Genomic DNA, 20,941 nt, shown 5'->3' with positions numbered 1-20,941 from the left:
AATAGATCTGGTCCAAGACGTGTTTTTAGACTAAGCCCGAGGCCTGACTCTATCTGGCCCCTTTTAACAATTGGCTACTAAATCAAGTAGAGTCAAGTCCCTCCCCTAAGATACAACACCGCCTATTCTACAGCACCATGGGACCAGATAGGCAACTCTAGGAATGAGCCTTCCTAGCACCGTGGGACCAGATAGACAACTCTAAATATGAGCCTTCCTAGCGCCATGGGACATCATGCTGGTTGTTGGCCTACACATGCATTCCATGGAATGATCTTTGGCCAACAGGGGCAACTGAGGACTAAACTCTAATTTTTTGCTAAAAACTCCTTCCTAAGGAGGCCAGCTAGGTTAGGCTGGCAAATGGTAAGGAGGCCAGCAGGGTTAGGCTGACAAATGGTAAATTCCCACAAAGCGGCTTTTGTTAACCAAACGAAGCAGTGGTTTACTTCCTGACCTGATTCTGGTATGGCATTAACATCACCTAAAAGATAAGAAGCCCCTGTCTTAACTCAAGCATCCTGGCAGATGCCTATCATAAATCTAAAATGTCTTAACTGAGCATCCTAGCAGGCGCCTATACTTAAATTTAAAGCATCTTAAAACATCTTAGCAGGCGCCTATTGTAAATTTAAAATGTCCTCCTGTCTGGACCTCCCAGAGTGCCCACAACCTTATCTTAAAGTAAGCATATCCTTTCTGGTCTTCTAGATAAAGTCTAACCCTCTCAGCCAATTGCCAGCCAAAGAATCTTTAAACCCACCTATAACCTGTAAGCCCCCGCTTCGAGATGTCCCACCTTTTTGGGCCAAACCAATGTATGCCTCTCATGTATTGATTTGTGACCTTGCCTATAACCTTTGTCTCTCTAAAAATATATAAAACTAAGCTGTAACCCAGCTACAGCGAGCCCACTTGCTCAAGGCTTCTTGAGAGTGGCTCCGGGTCATGGTCCTCAAATTTGGCTCAGAATAAACTTCTTTCAAATATTTCAGGGCTTGGATTTTTTCCGTCCACAGGTGCATCGCCCTTTCCCCGCCCCCCCCTCGGGTCGGGTCAGAGCTTCAAGTGCGCCCATGCCCCGGTTGGTGCGCACCCACCCCATTCCTAATGGATGTGCATGCCCATCCCCTCCCCAGGCCCGCCCGAAACCCACTCGATGAAGGCGATCCCTCTGTGTCCACTTAGGTGTCCATCGGTTCCTACCAATTTGCTGGTGAGCGCACGCACGTGGTGCTCGTGTGTCCATTCTTGGGACACTTGGCTTACTGGAACGGGTTCCAGCTCTGGCCGGGAGAGCACGAGAGGTGCCCTCTCACCGCTGTTCCTCAAAGCTGAACGGCACTCCGTGGTGTCCACGTGCCACATTTTATTAATGCACCCGTGGATCGATGGTCACTCGGGTCGCTTCCACATCTTTGCGATTGTGAATTGTGCCCTGACTATAACCCTAACCCTTACCCAGCCCGTCTCCTCTGCCCCTGCCTGCTCCTTCCCGCCCGGCCCGTCACCGTCACCGTCCTCTGCCCCTGCCTGACGGGCTCCTCCGTCGCCTGGGCCTTCCAAGGGCTTGGTGTGGACGCTGCTTCCAGGAAGCCCTCCAGGAACCCGGCAGCAGGGCGGCCGCGACGACTCGCATGCGGGGGACGTGCCCCGGCTGTGCCGCGGGGGCCCAGCCTGGTGTCTTCCCTGAGGCCCTGTGGCTGCCGCTCCCCGCAAGGGGAGAGCCTTGCCGTGGAGGTGGGGGCCGCCTCCTGATGGGGACGTACACGCAGCTCTCCACGTCGGACTCCAGGGCTATCTGTCCTGCCCGGATTCCCAGCTGGCCTGCGGGTCCTCAGGGTGGCAGACACATCCTCAAATTGATATTGCGAGTCCGGTGGGTGTCTGCACTTTTGTGCTGGGCACCCCAGGGAGGCCCAGGGGCTGGCTGGACAACGCGGTCTGCTCAGAGGCTTTGGAGGAGCAAGTGATGCCCTTAGGACTTTGGTAGCAGTGTCTGAGGTGTCTCTGAGCCCTGGAGGCTTCTTCCACAGGCTGCTTGGCCTGGGCTCCCTGCACCTGGGCCTTGGAGGACCGGCCCTGTTCTTGCCTACACTTCCTGCAGGGACCCAGAGGTGGGAGGTTGCATCTCCCAGCCCTGGGTCGGGCAGAGCCCCAGCGGGCCATGCCCACAACCTCTCTCAGCACGGGTCCCCCAGAAGGCTCCTTTGGGACCAGGATTCTCCTGCGGGTGATTTTTGAGGTCTGGCCCCTGGATGGAGGGGCACCAGGAGCAGAGGAGCCGGAAGCGGAAGGGGCTGCCCATGCGAGGGGACACTTTCAGGCCAAGTCCCAGCTTCACCCTCATCCTCCTGGGCACCCCCGGACTGTACATCACACCTCCTGGCTGTCCCGCTCTGAGACCAGGAGCCGGGCTTCGCGTTCCCATACCAGCCAGTCCTGGGCTGAGGACATCTGGGGCGTCGGGAACTCCCTGGCTTCTCTTTGTGGTACCATTTGGAGCTGCTTGTGAATCGTGCCGCCACACACACCCGAGTGCAGGTGTCTTCTGCACAGACTGCGGGCCTCGCTCTTCTGAATGCCACTACCTAGAGACCCACCCAGGGGTGAACCTGGTCAGGGTACTTTCTCTAAGGAGCAGACTCTGACCCGGGCGGGCTACCGGTGTTTCTGTTTGCTTGTTTCTTTCTTCCATTTCGGGAAAGTCTGCCTTACTGGGTTTGGAAATCTCCTATGCCTTTCCTTGCCTGTTCTGTCAACTTTAAAATTCTCTTTCAGTTGCCACCCTCACAGATGGATTAGGAAACTCTTTTCGGTGCATTCATTAGTGAAGTGACCTCAATGAAGCTCGAATCCAATATCTAATCACCGACTTTTAGCAAGTGCACACCCTGGGGTGGTTGGGGCCCAATCCACCTCGGGCCAGGCCCAGGCCCCTTGGACTGGGCCACAGGAGGACACAGAGCAGGGTCCCGGCCCCCACGGTAGCGGTGCCGGTAGTTCTCCAAGGGCTTGGGGGCCTTCCAGAGGGAGGAGATGGAGGGGACTGATTTCTTCAGCGCCCCCCCAAACCACCCCACCCCACCCATGGGACACATCCCGAAAGACGCCCCTACACTCGCTCCCCTCCCCCATGCGCTGTGCCCCAGCCCTGGCCCTGGGGAATAGGCGGCAGCCCACGCACAGGGCGGGGGGCGCAGCTGAAAGGGTTTGCTTGGGAGGGCGGCCGCTGGCTGGGGGCAAAGGTCGAGCACCCCGCGCCTGCGCAGTCAGCAGCGGCACACTGGGGGTGGGGGCGGGTAGGGGAAGGAGGCGAGGTGAGGAGAGGAGGGGGGCTGGAATGTCTCCACCTTGGCGGGTCCAGCAGTGGAGGCGCATCTTGTGTGTGTGTGTGTGTGTGTGTGTGTGTGTGTGTCTGGACAGCCCCCCACGCCGCCCCGCCCCCCACACCAGTCCCGCGGAGCCCGCCGGACCCGGCCGGCGAACGCAACAGGCCCGGCCCGGTGGGGCTCCACACAGGCGTGGGGAATCGCAGAGAGGCTCGGCTTCTTGAGCGGGGCAGGGGCGCCCTCCGCCGTCTCTGGCCACGCCGCCCTGAACGCGCCTGATCTCCGAAGGTAAGCATCGTCAGGCCTGGTTAGTACTTGGATGGGACATCGCCTGGGAATACCAGGTGCCGTAGGCTTTTTTTTTTTTTTTTCCTTTTTGCCTCTTGTTCTGTCCCCTTTCTGGGAGCGGGGAGACGGTCCGGCGGATCACCCCCACCCTCAGCACCAGCCGCGGTGCCTGGCGCCCCCCAGCAGGCACCGTGGGGCCTCCTCTTGTCCCAAGCCGGGACACCGCCACCACGCGGCAGCATGCGTGCCATCTGGACTGTCAGGTCTCAGACCAAAGGTCTGGTCTATGGGAACCGACGCGTTGGAGGAAACCTTGAGAGTCCTAGAGGGGAGGGAGTTCTGGAAGAATTCCAGGATATCATTTTGAGCGAGTATGTGACCAGAACTCATCCCGTTTCTTTTGGGGTTGTATGGGCTACACTGTAGGAATCTTTGGTGGTGGCACTGGATGTTGGAGGATCCGGAGTCACACCCAGACCTGCTTGACAGTCCTCCTTCTACTTTTCTTTTCGGATTCATTTTCTTAAAAAGTGTCTCTTATCTTTATTATTGCATTTTCTTTTCTCTCTCTTTTCAAGCAGATCATGGGAGGACAAGCATTGAGGTGACATGTACTGCCCGTGCCCCCCTAACCCCTGTTTTCTTATTCATTTATTTCTCATTTTCTCCCAGCCTATTGTGGGGGTACCAATGTTAAGGTCAGGTGCATCACTCTTTCCCCAACTCCCCCGAGTCAGAGCTTCAAGTGCGCCCATTCCCCCGTTGGTGCGCACCCTCTCCATTCCTAATGGATGTGCATGCCCATCCCCTCCCCACGCCTGCCCGACACCCACCCGATGAAGGCGATTCCTCTCTGTCCACTTAGGTGTCCATACCAATTTGGTTCATACCAATTTGCTGGTGAGCACGCGCCCATGGTGCTCGTGTGTCCATTCTTGGCTTACTGGAGTGGGTTCCATCTCTGGCAAGTAGAACACGAGAGGTGACCTCTCACTGCTGTTCCTCATAGCTGAATAGCACTCCGGGGAGTCCACGTGCCACATTTTATTAATTCACTCCTGGATGGATGGGCACTGGGTCACTTCAACATCTTTGCGATTGTGAATTGTGCCCTAACTGTAACCCTAACCCTTACCCAGCCCGTCTCCTCTGCCCCTGCCTGACGCGCTCCTCCCTCACCAGGCCTGTCACCGTCCTCTGCCCCTGCCTGACTGGCTCCTCCCCACCGGGCCTGTCACCATCTTCGGCCTCTGCCTCACACGTTCCTTCCCTCCCGGCCTGTCACCATCCTCTGCCCAACACGCTCCTCCCTGCCCAGCCTGTCACCTCGGCCCCTGCCTGCTTCGCTCCTCCCCACCCAGCCTGTCACGGTCTCAGCCCCTGTAGGACGGTCCCCTCTGTCACCTGGGCCTTCCAATGTCTTGTTGTAGACGCTGGTTCAGGACGCCTTCCAGGAACCTCTTGTGTTCTCCTGGCCAGAGTTGGAACCCGTGACAGTAAGCCAGGTATCCTAGAATGTACAAACGAGTACCATGTGCCCTCACCAGCAATCGTCCCATCCACTCCTCGTGCCAGCGGTTACCTCTGCCTGGCTGGGTCTGTTGAGTTCCCCTCCAGGCTCCATGGACTCCCTGGGACATGGGTACCGGGCAAATACGGGGTGCTGGGTCGAGCAGGCTTCCCTCTTCCTCACACGTTGCGTTTCTACTGTGGATTGGCCAAGGTGGAGCCTTCAACACCCCCTCTCCGTGCCTTGCTTCCTTCATCTGGGGCCCCTGCGGCTGCTCTCTGGGACAACCCTTTTCAGCTGTGCCCCCTCGCCGTGGGGCTGCATCGTATTAGCCTGGGCTGGGGCTGGGGCACAGCGCATGGGGGACCAAAGGTCTGGTCTGTGGGAACCGACACGCTGGAGGAAACCTTGAGAGTCTGAGAGGGGATGGAGTTCCGGAAGCATTCCAGGATGTCATTTTGAGCGAGTATGTGACCAGAACTCATCCCGTTGCTTTCGGGGTTCTATGGGCTACACATAGGAATCTTTGGTGGTGGCACTAGATGTTGGGGGATCCGGAGTCACACCCAGACCTGCTCCACAGGCCTCCTTTTACTTTTCTTCTTGGATTCATTTTCTTAAAAAGTGTCTCTTATCTCTATTATTGCATTTTCTTTTCTCTCTCTTTCCAAGCAGATGATGGGAGTCCAAGCATTGAGGTGACATGTATTGCCCGTGCCCCCCTAGCCCCTGTTTTCTTATTCATTTATTTCTCATTTTCTCCCAGACTGTTGTGAGGGTACCAAGGCTAAGGTCAGGTGCATTGCTCTTTCCCCGCCTCCCTCCTGGGGTCAGAGCTCCAAGCGCGCCCATCCCCCAGTTGGTGCGCACCCACCCCCTCACTAATGGATGTGTATGTCCACCCCCTCCCCACGCCCGCCCGACACCCACCCGATGAAGGTGATTCCCCTCTGTCCACTTAGGTGTCCATCCGTTCCTACCAATTTGCTGGTGAGCGCGCTCACATGGTGCTCGTGTGTCCATTCTTCGGACACTTGGCTTACTGGAACGGGTTCCAGCTCTGGCCGGGAGAGCACGAGAGGTGCCCTCTCACCGCTGCTCCTCACAGCCTAATGGCACTCCGTGGTGTCCACGCGCCACATGTTATTAATGCACTCCTGGATGGATGGGCACTCGGGTCGCTTCCACATCTTTGCGATTGTGAATTGTGCCCTAACTGTAACCCTAACCCTTACCCAGCCCGTCTCCTCTGCCCCTGCCTGACGCGCTCCTCCCCGGCCAGGCCCGTCACTGTCCTGGGCCCCTGCCTGACCGGCTCCTTCCCGCCCGGCCTGTCACCATCCTCTGCCCCTGCCTGACACCCTCCTCCCCGCCCGGCCCCTCACCTCGGCCCCTGCCTGACTCGCTCCTCCCCACCCAGCCTGTCACCGTCCTGGGCCCCTGCCTGACCGGCTCCTTCCCGCCCAGCCTGTCACCGTCCTCTGCCCCTGCCTTACACGCTCCTCCCCGCCCGTCACCCTCCTAGGACCCTGCCTGACCGGCTCCTCCATCGCCTGGGCCTTCCAAGGGCTTGGTGTGGACGCTGCTTCCAGGAAGCCCTCCGGGAACCCGGCAGCAGGGCGGCCTCAGCAGTCTGGCTCAGGTGCCCCGCTGTGCCGCGGGGGCCCAGCCTGGTGTCTTCCCTGAGGCCCTGCAGCTGCCGCTCCCCGCAAGGGGAGAGCCGGGGAGGTGGGGACCGCCTCCTGATGGGGACGTACACGCAGCTCTCCACATCGGATTCCGGGGCTCTCTGTCCTGCCCGAAGGCCCAGCTGGCCTGCGGGTCCTTAGAGTGGCAGAAACATCCTCAAACTGACATTGCGAGTCTGGTGGTTGTCTGCACTTTTGTGTGGGCACCCCAGGGAGGCCCAGGGGCTGGCTGGACAACGCGGTCTGCTCGGGTGCTTTGGAGTAGCAACCGATGCCCTGTGGACTTTGGTAGCAGCGTCTGAGGTGTCTCTGAGCCCTGCGCCATGTCGGGGGTGGGGAGGAGGAGGTGGAGGAGGAGGAGGAGGAGGAGGAGGAGGAGGAGGAGGAAGAGGAGTGGGGGGAGGGAGGGGCCGTGACCTGCAGTCGTGTTCCCGGGGTGGCACGGCATGTGGCTTCTTGCACAGGCTGCTTGGCCTGGGCTCCCTGCACCTGGGCCTTTGGAGGACTGGCCCAGTGCTTGCCAACACTTCCTGCAGGGACCCAGAGCTGGGAGGTTGCATCTCCCAGCCCTGGGTCGGGCAGAGCCCCAGCGGGCCATGCCCACAAGCTCTCTCAGCACGGGTCCCCCAGAGGGCTTCTTTGGGACCAGGATTCTCTTGCGGGTGATTTTTTAAGGTCTGGCCCCTGGATGGAGGGGCACCAGGGGTAGAGGAGCCGGAAGCGGAAGGGGGTGCCCATGCGAGGGGACACTTTCAGGCCAAGTCCCAGCTTCAGCCTCATCCTCCTGGGAACTCCCGGAGTGGACATCACACCTCCTGGTTGTCCCGCTCTGAGACAAGGAGCCGGGCTTCGCATTCCCACAGCAGCCAGTCGTGGGCTGAGGACACCTGGGGCGTTGGGAACTCCCTGGCTTCTCTTTGGATTACCATTTGGAGCTGCTTGGGAATTGTGCCGCCACACACACCCGAGTGCAGGTGTCTTCTGCACAGACTGCGGGCCTCGCTCTTCTGAACGCCGCTAGCTCGCCACCCACCCACGGGTGAACCTGGTCAGGGTACTTTCTCTCAGGGGCAGACTCTGATCCGGGCGGGCTACCGGTGTTTCTGTTTGCTCGTTTCTTTCTTCCGTTTCGGGAAAGGCTTCCTTACTGGGTTTGGAAATCTCCTATGCCTTTCCTCGCCTATTCTGTCAGCTTTAAAATTCTCTTTCAGTTGCCACCCTCACAGATGGATTAGGAAACTCTTTTCGGTGCATTCATTAGTGAAAAGACCTCCATGAAGCTCGAATCCAATATCTAATCGCCGACTTTTAGCAAGTCCACACCCCAGGGTGGTTGGGGTCCAATGCAGCCCCGGCCAGGCCCAGGCCCCTTGGACTGGGCCACAGGAGGACACAGAGCAGGGTCCCGGCCCCCACGGTCGCGGTGCCGGCATTCTCCAAGGGCTTGGGGGTTTTCCAGAGGTAGGAGATGGAGGGGACTGATTTCTTCAGCGCCCCACAGGCCACGCCACCCCACCCCACCCATGGGACACATCCCGAGAGACGCCCCTACACTCGCTCGCCTCCCCCATGCGCTGTGCCGCAGCCCTGGCCCGGGGGAATAGGCGGCAGCCCACCCACAGGGCTGGGGGCGCAGGTGAAAGCGGTTGTGCGCGAGGCCGGCCCCTGGCTGGGGGCAAAGGGCGAGCGCCCCGCGCGCGCGTGCGCAGTCAGCAGTGGCGGCGCCCTGGGAGTGGGGAGCGGGTAGGTGAAGGAGGCGAGGTGAGGAGAGGAGGGGGGCTGGAAGGGCCCCACCTTGGCGGGTCCAGCCGTGGAGGCACATCGTGTGTGTGTGTGTGTGTGTGTGTGTGTGTCTGTGTCTGTGTGTCTGTGTGTGGAGAGACAGCCCCCCACCCCGCCCCGTCCCTCACCTCAGTCCCGCGAACTTAACAGGCCCTGTCCGACTGGCGAACTCAACAGGCCCGGCCCGGCGCGGGGCAGAGCTATCGCGGGGAAGTGCAGTGAGACTCGGCTTCTTGAGCGGGGCAGGGGCGCCCTCCGCCGTCTAAGGCCACACCACCCTGAACGCTTCCCATCTCTTCTGATCTCCGAAGCTAAGCAGCTTCTGTCCTGGTTAGTACTTGCATGGGAGACCGCCTGGGAATACCGGGTGCCGGAGGCTTTTTTTTTTTTTACTTTTCTTTTTTTTTTTGCCTCTCATTCTGTCCCCTTTCTGGGAGTGCTACTGCGGTGGCGGCGGCGGGTCCCGCGGATCACCCCCACCCTCAGCGCCCCCCGGGGTGCCTGCCACCACAGCCCACACCGTGGGGCCTCCTCTTGTCCCGAGCCGCGGCACCGCCGCCACGCGGCAGCATGCGTGCCATCTGGACTGTCAGGTCTCAGACCAAAGGTCTGGTCTGTGGGAACCGACACGCTGGAGGAAACCTTGAGAGTCTGAGAGGGGAGGGAGTTCCGGAAGCATTCCAGGATGTAATTTGAGGGAGTATGTGACCAGAACTCGTCCCGTTGCTTTCGGGGTTCTATGGGCTACACCTAGGAATCTTTGGTGGTGGCACCAGATGTTGGGGGATCCGGAGTCACACCCAGACCTGCTCCACAGGCCTCCTTTTACTTTTCTTTTCGGATTCATTTTCTTAAAAAGTGTCTCTTATCTCTATTATTGCATTTTCTTTTCTCTCTCTTTCCAAGCAGATGATGGGAGTCCAAGCATTGAGGTGACATGTATTGCCCCTGCCCCCCAGCCCCTGTTTTCTTATTCATTTATTTCTCATTTTCTCCCAGCCTATTGTGAGGGTACCAAGGTTAAGGTCAGGTGCATTGCTCTTTCCCCGCCTCCCCCCTCGGGTCAGAGCTCCAAGCGCGCCCATCCCCCAGTTGGTGCGTACCCACCCCCTCCCTAATGGATGTGTATGTCCACCCCCTCCCCACGCCCGCCCGACGCCCACCCGATGAAGGTGATTCCCCTCTGTCCACTTAGGTGTCCATCCGTTCCTACCAATTTGCTGGTGAGCGCGCTCACGTGGTGCTCGTGTGTCCATTCTTGGGATACTTGGCTTACTGGAACGGGTTCCAGCTCTGGCCAGGAGAACACGAGAGGTGCCCTCTCACCGCTGCTCCTCATAGCCGAATAGCACTCCGTGGTGTCCACGCGCCACATGTTATTAATGCACTCCTGGATGGATGGGCACTCGGGTCGCTTCCACATCTTTGTGATTGTGAATTGTGCTCTAACTGTAACCCTTTCCCTTTCCCAACCCCTCTCCTCTACCCCTGCCTGACGTGCTCCTCCCTGGCCAGGCCTGTCACTGTCCTGGGCCCTTTCCTGACTGGCTCCTTCCCGCCAGGCCTGTTTCCGTCCTCTGCCCCTGCCTTACACGCTCCTCCTTGCCCGGTCCGTCACTTTACCCCTGCCTCATTCGCTTTTTCTCACTCTTCCCTTCACTGTCCTCGGCCTCTGCAGGACGGTCTCCTCTGTCACCTGGGCCTTCCAAGGTCTTGTGGACGGTGGTTCAGGACGCCCTCCAGGAAACTCTTGTGTTCTCCTGGCCAGAGCTGGAAACCGTGACAGTAAGCCAGGTGTCCTAGAATGTACAATCGAGTACCATGTGCCCTCACCAGCAATCGGTCCCGTTCACTCCTCGTGCCAGCGGTTATCTCTGCCTGGCTGGGTCTGTTGAGTTCCCCTCCAGGCCACACAGACTCCCTGGGACATGGGTACCGGGCAAATGCGGGGTGCTGGGTCGAGCAGGCTTTTCTCGTCCTCACACGTTGCGTTTCTACTGTGGATCGGCCTAGGTGGAGCCTTCAACACCCCCTCTCCGTGCCTTCCTTCCTTCATCTGGGGCCCAAACGGTACTGGGCTCCGCCCACCCTACCCATCCACAACCCCCAGCGCGCTGGTGACTGCGCATGGGCGCTGTGCCTCCTGCGGCTGCTCTCTGGGACAACCCTTTTCAGCTGTGACCCCTCTCGGTGGGGCTGCATCTTATTAACCTGGGCCCGGGCTGGGGCACCGCGCATGGGGAACCATTTTATTTGCGTCTCTTTTTCTTATAAGAACACTTTATGGAAATAGTCTTAGTCCCTACTTTGCAGAGGGAAAACAGGGACTCAGAAAGGCAAAGCCACTCAACCAGGATCACAAAGCTGCGTGTGGCATGGCTGAGGCTCAGGCTGGAGCCTGCTTTGATATTCCCCCTTGATATTTGCATTTTCTCTTTATCAGTAATTGGCAGATGAAAGGCTTTATCATCCAGTTGAAAGTATCCCAAGCATTTGCTCAAAGAGGGGGAGGAGGTTATTTTGGGCCAAATGGGGAAGGGCCAAGCCCCTTGTGCTCCTGGTGTTGGCTAATTGTCCCAGCAGTGCGGACAGTAGGGGAGCTTAAGGTACTTACCAAACACACGTACTTTTTCATTTAGGGAAACTCCGCCTGGCCAGTGGCATTTGAAACCATAATAATGATTTCCTGAACCCTCCTGCTCCTTCACACGAAAGGCCCAGTCAAATCCTGCCTGAGTTTTTCCCCCATTCCTTCATTTCTTCACTCATCAAAGGTTGATTGAGCAGCTCTGGGCGCAAAGACAGAGGGGATAGAGAAAAGAAGAAACAGCTCCAATTCTAGGCATACCCCGGCCTCGACAGGGCGATGGACAGGCGGCTTCCTGAGGAAAGGACTGACTTCAGTTGGAGCTCTCAGAAATCAGGATCCAGGATTTCAAATGGTTAAATAATTGATGTTGTTCTCACATTCACAGATAATACCTCCTAAATTTTGAGAACTTAAATATGTCTATGAGCAAAACCCCATACATTTGCTGTCTCTTTGAATCCTCACCAGAGCTCCGTGAGGCAAAGACTGTAATTCCCCACTTCCATGTAGAGGCTCAAAGAGGAGTCAAGATGCTTGACAAAATTGTGCAGCTATGAAATAACAGCGCCACGATTGGAACCCAGAGTTTGTAGGAATCCACTGCTCAGACCACAGAATTGCCACTAAGGTAAGTTTCCCTGCAGGGCTGTCCCACACAACACGTTTTCCAGGTGTATGCATGTTTTCATATGTCAGTGCACCATGTCTAGTTTAGCTTCATATGTTTTCACTGTAAGCTTTTAAAATGGAATTACTGAATAATGGCCTTTCCGATGGTACCGTTTCTTTTTAGATTTGAAATTGTAGTAAAAGTAACCCCTGAAAAGAAAAAAATTCTGACACATGCTACCACATGTACAAACATTGAGCATAATAACCTAGTAACACCTGAAAAAAAATTTTTTTTTTTTTTTTGAGACAGAGTCTCGCTTTGTTGTCCAGGCTAGAGTGAGTGCCGTGGCGTCAGCCTAGCTCACAGCAACCTCAAACTCCTGGGCTCAAGCAATCCTCCTGCCTCAGCCTCCCGAGTAGCTGGGACTACAGGCATGCGCCACCATGCCCGGCTAATTTTTAATATATATATATCAGTTGGCCAATTAATTTCTTTGTATTTATAGTAGAGACGGGGTCTCGCTCTTGCTCAGGCTGGTTTTGAACTCCTGACCTTGAGCAATCCGCCCGCCTCGGCCTCCCAAGAGCTAGGATTACAGGCGTGAGCCACCGCGCCCGGCCTGAAAAAATTGTTTATGTAAGAACTTATTGTTTCTTATGTGTCTTTACAGGAAACTTTACCATTGCTTAAGCTCTCAGAGAATAGCAAGCCTGTATGCAAATAAACTTCCTAGAATGTGGTTAAGGCTAGGGTTAGGGTTAAGGTTAGGATTGCCGAAGAAACTTCGTTATAAAAGGACTTACTGTTTCTTATGTGCATTTGAGTCCACGGTCTACATTTTGCTTTAGTTCTCTGAGAACACGAAGCGTGAGCATAATGTACTCTAGCTGCATTCTCTAAGTGACTGTACACATTTTACTATGGCAATTACTAATGAAAGAACTTACTGTTCCTTATATGGCTTTGACAGGAATCTCTGCACCCTGCTTAAGCTCTCAGAATAGGAAACCTATAAGCAACGCGCTTCGTTATATAGGGTTAGTATTAACTTTTGCGTTAAGGATAGGATTGCACAGGAAACTTCTTTTTGAATGACCTTAGTGTTTCTTATGTGCTTTTGACTGAAATCTCTACACACAGCATCAGTTCTCAGAAGGGTTTAGACAATGCATGTTTTAACTTCTGTTTCTAAGTGATGGTAAACATTTTATAATTAAAATTTTCTATGAAAGAACTTATTTTTTTTAGTTTGTGTTTGCTGAGAAACTCTACACACCCCTTGCTTGCTCAGAGTGCTAGACAGCACACTCCCTAAGTTATGGTTAGTCGTTGGATTGCCTATGAAAATTCTTTTTGAAAGCATTTAATATTTGTTATGTGTGTTGGAAAGCAACCTCTAGACACTACTTCAGTTCTCAGAGAATAGCAATGCTAGACCACGAACGTCCTAGCAAGGATGTGTTTGGATTGTCTATATAAATTCTTTTTGAAAGCATTTACTCTTTGTTATGTATGTTTGAAAGCAAACGTGAGAGAGTGTCGTTTTGTTGCCCAAACTACAGTGCATGCCCTGGCTACAGCCTAGCTCACAGCAAACTTAATCTCCTGGGCTCAAACCATCCTCCTGCCTCAGCCTCCTGAGTAGCTGGGAATACTGGCATGCAACACCATGGCTGTATTTTTTCTATATATATTATTGGCCAATTAATTTCTTTCTATTTATAGCAGAGATGGTGTCTTGCTCTTGCTCAGGTTGGATTCCAACTCCTGACTTCAAGCAATCTGCCCGCATTGGGCTCCCAGAGTGCTAGGATTACTGTGGTAAGCCACCACGCCCAGCTCCTTAGTGACATTAAATGTTTTCTTTTGGAAATTCTTTTTGAAATGACTCACTATTATTTCCTTTGTCTGTGTGTGTGTGTGAGTGTGTGTGTGTGTGTGGGTGTGTGAAGAACTGTTATTTTTTCTTTCGGCATAGTATGGGGATATGGCTTTTAAGGTTTCCAAAAATGCCCTTTCCCCCCCAAGTCTGTGTTTCCAGCGTGACCATCCCCAAGATGATGCACATCTCATTATTTATGTATACACGTGCCCCCCGCCCCATTCTCACCTGCCCAATATCCTATCACTGTAATACCTATGTGTCCACTTAGGTGCTGATCAGTTAATACCAGTTTGCTGGTGAGTATATGTGGTGCTTGTTTTTCCATTCTTGGGATACTTAATTTAGTTCCAGCTTCATTTAGGTTCCACCTCTATGCGGAAAATATAAGATGTGCTATATCAGCGTTGTTTTTTAGAGCCTAATAGTACTCCATGGTATATGAATACCAATTTTGATAATCTAGTCTTGGATGGATGGACACTTGGGCTGTTTCCACAGTCTTGCAATTATGAATTCTGCTTCTATAAACATTCGACTGCAGGTGTCTTTTTTGTAAAGTGTCATTGGATCTTTTGATAGATGCCCAGTAATGGGATTGCTGGATCAAAGGGTACATCCACTTGTATCTCCATATTGTTTTCCACGGAGGTTGAACTGGTGTGCAGCCCCACCAGCAGTTCCTTTCTCTGGCACCCACGCCAGCATTTATTGTTTGGAAAATTTTTCATAAAGGCCATTCTCACTGGTGTTAAGTGATATCTCACTGTGGTTTTGATTTGCATTTCCCTGATGATTAGAGATGTTGATCATTTTTTCATGTTTCTTGGCTTTCTTCTGTCTTCTTTAGAAAAGTTTCTGTTCAAGTGCCTTGCCCACTTTTTAATAGAGTTACTTGACGTTTCTTGCTGATATTCGTGAGTTCTAAGTATATTCTAAAAAGCCAATTATCAGATGTGTAGGATGCAAAATTTTCTCCCATTCTGTAGGTTGTCTACTTTCAGGACTATTTCTTATCTGTGCAGAAGCTTTTTCGTTTGATCCCATTTATTTGGTCCCATTTATTTCTTTTTGTTGCTGCTGTGATTGCCTTTGGGGACTTCTTCGTATACTCTTTGCCTAGGTCTATGTTAAGGAGAGTGTTTCCAAATTTTCCTCTAGAATTCTAGTACCTTAGGTTTAAGTCTGTTATCCAGCGTGAGTAGAGTTTTGTGAGAGGTGAAAGGTGTGGGTCCTGTTTTAGCCTTCTACAGGTGGCTATCCTCTTTTCCCACCATTTATTGAAACAGGATACTCTTCCCCAACGTATGTTTTTGTCTGCTTTGTCAAAGATTAGATGGCTATATGTGGATGGTTTTATATCAAAATTCTCAGATCTGATCCACTGGCCAATATTCCTATATTTGTGCCAACACCAGATTGATATAGTTTGATATCTGGCATATTAATATCGCCCACTTTGTTTTTGTTACCTAGAATTGCTTTTCATATTCAGGGTCTTCTTTGGTTCCATACGAAGCATAAAATTAATTTTTCTATATCTGTGAAGAATGCCGATGGGACTTTAATAGGTATTTTACTATGTCTATAGATCAGTTCGGGTAATTTAAACATTTTTTTTTCTTTCTTTTTTTTTTTTTTTTTTTTAAAGAGACGGGGTCTTGCTATGTTGCCCAGGCTGGAGTGCAGTGGCTATTCACAGGCGTGATCCCACTACTGATCAGCACGGGAGTTTTGACCTGCTCCGTTTCTGACCTGGGCCGGTTCACCCCTCCTTAGGCAACCTGGTGGTCCCCCGCTCCCGGGAGGTCACCATATTGATGCCGAACTTAGTGCGGACACCCGATCGGCATAGCGCACTACAGCCCAGAACTCCTGGGCTCAAGCGATCCTCCCATTTCAGCCTCCCGAGTAGCTGGGACTACAGGCGTGCGCCACCGCGTCTGGCTAATTTAAACATTTTAATGAGGTTCAGTCTGCCGATCCACGAGCATGTTATGTACTTCCATCTGTTTACATGCTCTGCTATTTCATTCCTGTGTTTCATATTTCACCCTGTAGCACTGTTTTGCCTCGTATATTAAGTATATACCTAGGCACTTTATTTTCTTTGTAGCTATTCTGAAGGGAATTGAGTCTCTGTTTTCGTTCTCAATTTGATTGTTGGCGTATATGAATGCCTCTGATATCTGTGTATTGATTTTGTATTCTGACACTTTACTAAGTTCATTTATTAGCTCCAGGTGATTCTTGGTTGAATGTTTGGCGTATATCATATCATCAGCAAACAGTGAAAGTTTGATCTCTTCTGCCCCTATTTGGATTCTTTTAATTGCACTTTCTTGTCTGATTGCTGTAGCTAGGACTTCCACCACTATGATGAATAGAAGTGGAGATTGTGGGCAGCCTTGTCTGATTCCAGTTCTAAGTGGGAATGCTTTCAATGTATCCCCATTCAATATGATGTTGGCTATGGATCTGTCGTATATGGTTTGTATCATTTTTAGGTATGTACTTTATTAAGTGTTCGTATCTTGAAAAGATGTTGACTTTTGTAAAAAGCTTTCTCTGCATCTTTTGAAAGAATCACGTGGTCTTTGTTTTTGCTTCTATATATGTGGTGAATTGCATTTATAGATTTACGTATGTTGAATGTATCCTTCCCTGCATCGCAGGGATGAAGTCCACTTGGTCGTCTGTATTATTTTTTTTGATAAGCGTCTGGATTCAGTTAGCTATGATTTTGTTGAAATGTTTGCATCTATATTCATTAGGGATATTGGTCTGTAGATTTCTTTTTTGTTGCATCCTTTCCTGGCTTTGGTATCAAAGTAATATTTGCTTCATATAAGGTGTCGGGGAGGTTTCCATTCTCTATATTGTGGACGAATTTCTGCAAAATAGGCACTAGTTCTTTTGTTGTAAGTGTGATAAAATTCCGGTGTGAAACCACCTAGATTGGGACATTTTAGGTAGATTTTTAATTGCTGTTACTATTTCAGCTCTTGAGATTCGTCTGTCCAGGAAATCTATTTCTTCCTGGTTGAGCCTAGGGAGACAGTGTGTTTCTAGAAATTTGTCCACTTCCTCCACATTTTCCCGTTTGTGTGCATGTTGTATCTCCTTGGGGTGAGTTATGATAGTCCTTTTTTATTCCCGATGTGGATTAGAGATTTCTCTTTTCTGCTTTTCTTTTGGCGCGAGCCAATGGCGAGTCAATTTTGTGTATTTTTTCTAAGAACCAACTTTCTGTTTTATTAATCTTCTGAATAGCTTCCCTGTTTTAGTTTCGTTTAGTTCTGATTTGGTCTTGTTAATTTCAGTTCTCCTGCTGGATTTGAAGTTGGTATTCTTCTTTTTCCAGTTCATTGAGTTGTTTCATTAGATTTTGTATTTGTGATCTCCTTGACTTTTGGTTATAGGCATTTATGGAAATAAACTTTCCTCTCAGAACGGCTTTAGCTGTGCCACAGAGGATTTGATAACATGTCTTTCGGTCATTTTGCTCATAGAATTTTTTATTTCCGCCTTTTTTTGTTGTGAGAGAGTCTTGCTTTGTAGCCCATGTGAGTGTCGTGGAATCAGCCTAGCTCACAGCAACCTAAAACCCCTGGGTTCAAGCAATCCTGCTGCCTCAGCCTCCTGAGTAGCTAGAACATCAGACATGCGCCACCATACCCGGCTAATATATTCTATACGTATCAGTTGGCCAATTAATTTTTTTCTTTTTATAGTAGAGACGGATTGTTGATCTTGCTCAGGTTGGTTTTGAACTCCTCATCTTGAGTTATCCACCGGCTCGGCCTCCCAGAGTGCAAGAATTACAGGCGTGAGCCTCCACACCCTGCTTATTTCTATCTTGATATCTTCATTTATGAACTAATCATTTAGTAGGAGATTGTTTACTTTCAACCCTTTTTGTTGAATTGTGATTTCAGTTAGGTTTGATTTCTTCTTTTATTCCACTGTGATCTGAGAAATACACGGTATGGTTTCTATTTTTTAAAATTTCTTGATGTTTACTTTGTGTCTTAGGATATGGTCCATGTTAGAGAATGTCCCCTGAGCTGAGGTGAAGAACATATATTAGTGGATCCTGTAAATGTCACTGAGATCCAATTGTTCTAGAGTTCAAGTCCATTATTTATTTATTATTTTTCTTTAACGGATCTCTCTTGTGCTGTCAGTGAAGTGTTGAAAACCCTGGTGATTATGGAGTTGCTATTAATCAAGTTGCTTAGAGCGAGTAAGGTTTGCTATATGAATCAGGGTGCACCTAAGTTGGTTGCATAATATTTAAAATTGTTGTCCCTTCTTGTTGAACTTGTCCTTCACCTTTATATGACCATCTTTGTCTTTCACTACCTTTGTTGGTTTAAAAACTAAATCGTCTGAAATGAGAACAGCCATGCCAGCGTTCTTTTTGCCTCCACTTGTTGAAACACTGATCTCCACCCTTTTACTTTGAGTGTATATACATCCTTGCAGGTTAGATGTGTTTCCTGAAGGCAGCATATACATGGCCTCTATTTTCTTATCCAGTCAGCCAGCGTATGTCTCTTGAGTGCAGAGTTTAAGCCATTCACATATATTGAGAGAATTGATAGGTAAGGTAGATTACTGTTCATTCTGTTGGTTTAGATGTTCTTGCTTTGATTTCTGTCTCGAACCATTGTAATATCTGGCCTTTATTCTTTGGGTGTTGGTTGTTTTTTATTCGTGAGTTTTTATTATGGTGTTCTGTGGGTAGCACTTTTTTGAGTACCTCTTATAGGGCTGGTCTTGGTGAATTCTCTGAGATTTGTTGAATTCTGTGCCTATCTGAGAATGTCTTAATATCTCCTTCATATATAAAGGCACTATTATTTCTCTTGTGTCTTAGAGGGCAGTTTACACACTTCTTCAGCTCTCAAAGAAACGCAAGTGTATACGCAATGCATGGCATAAGATAGGTCTAGGTTTATGGTTACCCTCAGGGTTACGATTGGGATTTACAAAGAATCTCCTATATCAAAGAACTTACTATTGCCTGTTTGTTTTACAGCAAGATTCACACACTGCTTCACCTCTGAGAGACTAGAAAGCATACAGGCAACGTAATTTCTAGGGTCTCTTACGTTTACGTTTAGCCTTAGTGTTCAGGTTGCCTAAGAACATTTTTTGAAAGAACTTAATTTTTCTTATGTGCATTTCACAGAAAACTGTACACACTGCTTCAGTTCTGAGAAAGCAAACGTATAAACAATGCATTTTCTAGCTGCTTTCTCAAAGTGTAAGTAAACATGAAAAATCTTTATCTTATGAATTTCACAGGAAACAGTACCCTTTGCTACAGCTCTCTTTATATAGTGTGAAAAAAGCATGCTTCCCACACATGGGTTAGGGTTAGCATTAAAGTTGGGATACGGTTGCTAATGATCCTTTTCTGAAAAAACATACTGTTTCTCAGGCGTGTTTGGCAGCAACCTCTATACACTGCTTCTGTTGTCAGAGTAAAGCAATAGTATACATAACTAACTTTCTACTTGTTTTCTCGAAAGGATAGTAAATATTTGCTTACAAAAATTCTTAAGACGTACTGTTTCCTTTGTGCCTTTGACAAGAAGCTCTAAACACTACTTCAGTTCTCAGAGATGAAGCGAATAGACCGAGCACTTTATCTAAGTATCTGCAAATATTTGTCTGAGGATATACTCTATGAAATAATTTCCAGTTTCTTATGTGCCTTTGACAGGAATCTCTACATCTTCGGTTCTCAGAATGAGTAAAGTGGATAGACAGCGCACATTCTAGCTCCTTTTAGTGACCTTCAACGTTCGCCTTGGGAAATTATTTATGTCATAGCTTACTATTTTTACGTGCATTTGAAATCAAACTTTTCCCAATGCCTCAGTTCTCAGGGAAAAGCAAGTGTCTAGCAACGTTATCTATTTGGATGTACACAATTTTCTTTGGAAAATTTTTATGAAAGAACTTATTTCCTTAAATTTTTTTTTTGAGACATTGTCTCACCTTGGTGACCTGGCTAGAGTGAGTTCTGTGGCATCAGCCACGCTCACAGCAACCACAGACTCCTGGGTTCAGGCGATCTTCTTGCTAGAGCCTTCCGAGTAGTTGGGACTACAGGCATTGCCACCACACCTGGCTAATTTTTTATAGATATTTTAGTTGGCCAATTAAATTCTTCCTATTTTTAGTAGAGACGGGGTCTCCCTGTAGCACAGGCTAGTTTCGAACTCCTGATCTTGAGCCTTCCTCCCACCTTGGTCTCCCAGAGTGCTAGGATTACAGGCCTTAGCCACCATGCCCTGGCTTTTTCAGTGTTTCTTTCCTTCAGATCTCAGGAAACAATCCCTTGCGGAAAGCATTATCTACTTGATTATATCTATCTAAGTGATTTTTATATTATATCTATCTCTGTGATTTTTAACATTTGTATATGGAAGTTCTTTAGGAAAGAACTTAATGTTTCTTATATGCGTTTGTCAAAACACACTGCTCCAGTTCTCAGTGAACAAACATGTAAGAAAGTAACTTTCTATATCCTTTGCCTTAGTCACTGTACACATGTCAGTATGAATTCCTCTATGAGAGAACTTAACGTTTCCTATAGGCATGTGTGAAAATATCTCACACACCACTATAGTTCTCTGAGAACAAATCTATAAACAAGGTCCTTGTAGCTCCTCTGTGTAAATCACTGGAAACATTTGTATATGTTTATCAAAGAACTTCATTTTTTTCTCCATGTTTATGAAAACTATCTACACATTGCTTCAGTTCTCTGAGAAGAACAAGCATACAAACAAAGCAATCTATATGATATGCCTTTCTTGACCTTAAACATTTATATATATAAATTCTTTATAGAATAACTTAATGTTTTCCCTCACCGTTTGTGAATAAACTATACATTCTTCTTCAGTTCTCAGAGAATAAGCGAATAACCACGGTACTTTCTATCTCCTATGTCTAAGTCACTGTAAACTTTTGCATATTAAAGTTCTTTATGAAAGAACTTGTTTCTCATACACATTTTTGAAAATACTGTACACATTGCTTCAGTTTTAGGAGAATAAGCTTGTAAGCAAACGCTTCATCTCTTTCGTGACTGTAAACATCTGTATATGAAAGTTTGTTAGGAAAGAAAGTAATGTTTCTGTAAGCGTTAGTCAATAGCCACTTATTCAGTTTTCAGAGAAGAAAAAGCATATAATAAGCAAGATAATTTCTATCTCCTTTGTTTCAGTCACTCG

Source organism: Microcebus murinus, chromosome 20, assembly GCF_040939455.1.
Source record: "Microcebus murinus isolate Inina chromosome 20, M.murinus_Inina_mat1.0, whole genome shotgun sequence".
Lineage (NCBI taxonomy): Eukaryota > Metazoa > Chordata > Mammalia > Primates > Cheirogaleidae > Microcebus > Microcebus murinus.
The sequence above is the reverse complement of the archived record's forward strand: the minus strand, read 5'-3'. Positions refer to the sequence as shown.